Source organism: Perca flavescens, chromosome 5 (assembly GCF_004354835.1).
Source record: "Perca flavescens isolate YP-PL-M2 chromosome 5, PFLA_1.0, whole genome shotgun sequence".
Taxonomy (NCBI): domain Eukaryota; kingdom Metazoa; phylum Chordata; class Actinopteri; order Perciformes; family Percidae; genus Perca; species Perca flavescens.
Window position 1 is genome coordinate 7,518,322 of NC_041335.1, and position 5,915 is coordinate 7,524,236.

Below are 5,915 nucleotides of genomic sequence, written 5' to 3' on the forward strand. Positions count from 1 at the left end.
CTTACACATGTGTAAAGCTTGTTTCCATCGCTAAAATAGCTTTACAGTCATTTCCTTCAAGAAACTCTTAAAAGATGTTTCTGTTTCAGAATCATGTTCAAGGGTCTCTAAACATCTTCTTGTGGCGTGTAAATCATGGTTCCATCAATAAAATAGAATTAAAGTAATTTCCTTCAAGAATCTCTTGTAAAGGAAGTTTCTTTCTCAGAATCATGTGTAAGGTGCTCCAAACAGATTATTGTGGCGTGTAAAGCTTGTTTCCATATCTGAAATAGCTTGTCAGTCATTTCCTTCAAGAATCTTCTTCAGAGGTGTCAAAAGTATTCACATTCATTACTCAAGTAGAAGTATAGATACTATGGTTTGAAAAGTTGAAGTATCAACTCAAGCTTTTTACTTAAGTAAAAGTGTAAAAGTACTGGTTTCAAAACTACTTAAAGTATAAAAGTAAAAGTAATGTAAGGCAGAGATCTTCAACAGGGGGTCCTCAGAGTCATTGCAGGGGGGCCTCCAAATTATTGTACATTTTTGAGTCTTTAAAAAAAATAAAAATAAAATGCCTTAACATAATTCCAACATATTATTAGCAAATATAAATTCCACTGATGATGAGGGCTTACTGGCCTATAGGTAAGGTAGTCCCTAAGATATCAGCCCACAGATACAGTTAATCCTAGATTTACTGTGCCACATATGTAACATTAAAATATGATTTATAAAATCATGCCAACAATTAATATTTTAATAGCTTATGAAATAAAGGTATGTAAGAAGGCTTTAGGTTACCTTAACAGTTATTGTAGGCCCAGTTTAATATGCAACTTAATTTCATACAATATGTAGGGGGTCCCTGCTACATCTCACTTTAAGTTAAGGGGTCCTTGGATTAAAAAACGTTCAATACCCCTGATGTAAGGGGGGGGGAAATGCCATTAAGGACAACAGCTTAACTCTAAAACGCGGGGACAAAATCATATGACTATAATGTTACAGTATTAAATCATACCTGCAAACTCAGAAGGGCTGAAAAAGGTGACACGTAGGCTACATCTCTTCTGTGTTTTTCAGACAACGGCAGCTACAGTCTGGTGTCAGACTCCTCTCCAGTGAAATATAGACACACTTTTACACCGTTTAGCTCTCAGCATTTTATCATGTTTACTCCATCTTTTAGCTAACGCTAGGCTAACCTGCTTCCAACTCTAGTGTTGACTAGCGTCCCGTGCGGCGATGTTCAGTTCCCTCTAACGTCCGTTTTCGGAGCATCGCACAGGCACCTAAGGCACCGAAATCCGTGTTGCTATTCGGTCCGGTAGATAACGGTCGTTAAGGCACCGGTGGCGTATTAGCACCGGGTCTGTACAGGTGTTATGGATCGCGTACAAACCAATAGGGTGTCGGAATAGCTATGTTTATTCTTCTCATCCAACCACAATCAAATTCACTCTCTCCGGATGGAGCGATTTGGATAGGTTTTTTTGTGTGTGTGTTTTTTTGAACGATGACAGACGAGCTGGAATGAAAACAAGCCGAACTGAAATATGAGTAACGAGGCTATTTTTAAAATGTAGGGAGTAGAAAGTACAAATAATTGCGTGAAAATGTAAGGAGTAGAAGTAAAAAGTATGCTGTAAAATAATTACTCCAGTAAAGTATAGATACCCAAAATTTCTACTTAAGTAAGGTAACGAAGTATTTGTACTTCGTTACTTGACACCTCTGAATCTCTTATAAAGGAAGTTTCTATGACAGAATCATGTGTAAGGTGCTCAAAACAGCTTATTGCTGCGTGTAAAGCTTGTTTCCATCACTAAAATAGCATTACAGAAATTTCCTTCAAGAATCTCTCATAACAGATGTTTCTATGTCAGAATCATGTGTAAGATGCTCTAAACAGCTTCTTGCAGGGTGTAAAGATTGTTTTCATCACTAAAATAGCTTTACAGTAATTTCCTTCAAGAAACTCCTCTAAAGATGTTTCTGTTTAAGAATAATGTTCAAGGTGCTCTAAACAGCTTCTTGCGGCGTGTAAAGCTTGTTTCCATCACTAAAATAGCATTACAGAAATTTCCTTCAAGAATCACTCATAACAGATGTTTATATGTCAGAATCATGTGTAAGATGCTCTAAACAGCTTCTTGCGGGGTGTAAAGATTGTTTTCATCACTAAAATAGCATTACAGTCATTTCCTTCAAGAATCTCTTATAAAGGAAGTTTATGTCAGAATCATGTGTAAGGTGCTCTAAACAGCTTCTTGAGGGGTGTAAAGATTGTTTTCATAACTAAAATTGCATTAGAGTCATTTCCTTCAAGAATCTCTTATAAAAGACATTTCTATGTCAGAATCATGTGTAAGGTGCTCCAAACAGCTTATTACTGCGTGTAAAGCTTGTTTCCATCACTAAAATAGCTTTACAATAATTTCCTTCAAGAAACTCCTATAGAGATGTTTCTGTTTCAGAATCATGTTCAAGGTGCTCTAAACAGCTTCTTGCGGCGTGTAAAGCTTGTTTCCATCACTAAACTAGCATTACAGTCATTTCCTTCAAGAAACTCCTATAGAGATCTTTCTGTTTCAGAATCACGTTCAAGGTGCTCTAAACAGCTTCTTGTGGCGTCTAAAGCTTGTTTCCATCACTAAAACATCTTTACAGTCATTTCCTTCAAGAAACTCCTATAGAGATGTTTCTGTTTCAGAATCATGTTCAAGGTGCTCTAAACAGCTTCTTGTGGCAAATAAAGCTTGTTTCCATCACTAAAACAGTATTACAGTCATTTCGTACCAGGAGTGCTTATCAAGATGTTTTTATGTCAGACTCATGTTCAAGGTGTTCTAAAAAGCTTCTTGTGGAGTGTAAAGCTTGTTTTCATCACTAAAATATCATTACAGTCATTTCCTTCAAGAATCTCTTATAAAGGAAGTTTCTATGGCAGAATCATGTGTAAGGTGCTCCAAACGGCTTCTTGTGGCGTGTAAAGCTTGTTTCCATCACTAAAATAGCTTTACAGTCATTTCCTTCAAAGAACTCCTATAAAGATGATTCTGTTTCAGAATCATGTTCAAGGTGCTTAAACAGCTTCTTACGGCGAGTAAAGCTTGTTTCCACCACTAAAACAACATTACAGTCATTTCTTACCAGGAGTGCTCATCAGGATGTTTTTATGACAGAATCATGTTCAAGGTTTTCTAACCAGCTTCTTGCGGCGTGTAAAGCTTGTTTCCATCACTAAAATAGCTTTACAGTCATATCCTTCAAGAAACTCCTATAGAGATGTTTCTGTTTCAGAATCATGTTCAAGGTGCTCTAAACAGCTTCTTGTGGCGAATAAAGCTTGTTTCCATCACTAAAATAGCTTTACAATAATTTCCTTCAAGAAACTCCTCTAAAGATGTTTCTGTTTAGAAAAATTTTCAAGGTGCTCTAAACAGCTTCTTGCGGCGTGTAAAGCTTGTTTCCATATCTGAAATAGCTTGTCAGTAATTTACTTCACAAATTTCTTATAAAGGAAGTTTCAATGTCAGAATCATGTTCTAGATGCACTAAACAACTTCTTGCGGCGGGTAAAGCTAGTTTCCATCGCTAAAATAGCTTTGCAGTCGTTTCCTTCAAGAAACACCAATGGAGATGTTTCTGTTTCAGAATCATGTTCAAGGTGCTCTAAAAAGTTTCTTGTGGCAAGTAAAGCTTTTTTCCGTCACTAAAACAACATTACAGTCATTTCTTCAAGAATCTCTTATACAGGAAGGTTCTATATCACAGTCATGTGTAAGGTGCTCCAAACGGCTTCTTGTGGCGTGTAAAGCTTGTTTCCATCACTAAAATAGCTTTACAGTCATTTCCTTCAAGAAACTCCTATAGAGATGTTTCTGTTTAAGAATCATGTGTAAGGTGCTCTAAACAGCTTCTTGCGGCGTGTAAAGCTTGTTTCCATCACTAAAATAGCTTTACAGTCATTTCCTTCAAGAAACTCCTATAGAGATGTTTCTGTTTAAGAATCATGTGTAAGGTGCTCTAAACAGCTTCTTGCGGCGAGTAAAGCTTGTTTCCATCACTAAAACAGCATTACAGTCATTTCGTTCAAGCTTATCAAGATGTTTTTATGTCAGACTCATGTTCAAGGTGCTCTAAACAGCTTCTTGCGGCGTGTAAAGCTTGTTTTCATCACTAAAATAGCATTACAGTCATTTCCTTCAAGAATCTCTTGTAAAGGAAGTTTCTATGGCAGAATCATGTGTAAGGTGCTCCAAACGGCTTCTTGTGGCGTGTAAAGCTTGTTTCCATCGCTAAAATAGCTTTACAGTCATTTCCTTCAAGAAACTCCTATAGAGATGTTTCTGTTTCAGAATCATGTTCAAGGTGCTCTAAACAGCTTCTTACGGCGAGTAAAGCTTGTTTCCATCACTAAAACAGCATTACAGTCATTTCGTACCAGGAGTGCTTATCAAGATGTTTTTATGTCAGACTCATGTTCAAGGTGCTCTAAACAGCTTCTTGCGGCGTGTAAAGCTTGTTTTCATCACTAAAATAGCATTACAGTCATTTCCTTCAAGAAACTCCTATAGAGATGTTTCTGTTTCAGAATCATGTTCAAGGTGCTCTAAACAGCATCTTGCGGCGTGTAAAGCTTCTTTTCATCACTAAAATAGCTTTACAGTCATTTCCTTCAAGAAACTCCTACAGAGATGTTTCTGTTTCAGAATCATGTTCAAGGTGCTCTAAAAAGCTTCTTGTAACAAGTAAAGCTTGTTTCCATCACTAAAACAGCATTACAGTCATTTCCTTCAAGAATCTCTTGTAAAGGAAGTTTCTATGGCAGTATCATGTTCAAGGTGCTCTAAACAGCTTCTTGCGGCGAGTAAAGCTTGTTTCCATCACTAAAACAGCATTACAGTCATTTCGTACCAGGAGTGCTTATCAATATGTTTTCATGACAGAATCATGTTCAAGGTGCTCTAAACAGCTTCTTGCGGCGTGTAAACCTTGTTTTCATCACTAAAATAGCATTAATGTCATTTCCTTCAAGAATCTCTTGTAAAGGAAGTTTCTATTTCAGAATCATGTGTAAGGTGCTCTAAACAGCTTCTTGCGGCAAGTAAAGCTTGTTTTCCATCACTAAAACATCTTTACAGTCATTTCCTTCAAGAAACTCCTATAGAGATCAAAGAACTCCTATAAAGATGTTTCTGTTTCAGAATCAACTCCTTAAAGAGCTTCTGTTTCAAACATGTTCAAGGTGCTCTAAACAGCTTCTTAAAAGCGTGTTTTTCCATCACTAAAACAGCATTACAGTCATTTCGTACCAGGAGTGCTTATCAATATGTTTTCATGACAGAATCATGTTCAAGGTGCTCTAAACAGCTTCTTGCGGCGTGTAAACCTTGTTTTCATCACTAAAATAGCATTAATGTCATTTCCTTCAAGAATCTCTTGTAAAGGAAGTTTCTATGGCAGAATCATGTGTAAGGTGCTCTAAACAGCTTCTTGCGGCGAGTAAAGCTTGTTTTCATCACTAAAATAGCATTAAAGTCATTTCCTTCAAGAATCTCTTGTAAAGGAAGTTTCTATGGCAGAATCATGTGTAAGGTGCTCTAAACAGCTTCTTGCGGCGAGTAAAGCTTGTTTCCATCACTAAAACATCTTTACAGTCATTTCCTTCAAGAAACTCCTATAGAGATGTTTCTGTTTCAGAATCATGTTCAAGGTGCTCCAAACGGCTTCTTGTGGCGTGTAAAGCTTGTTTCCATCACTAAAATAGCTTTACAGTCATTTCCTTCAAGAAACTCCTATAGAGATGTTTCTGTTTAAGAATCATGTGTAAGGTGCTCTAAACAGCTTCTTGCGGCGAGTAAAGCTTGTTTCCATCACTAAAACAGCATTATAGTCATTTCGTACCAGGAGTGCTTATCAAGATG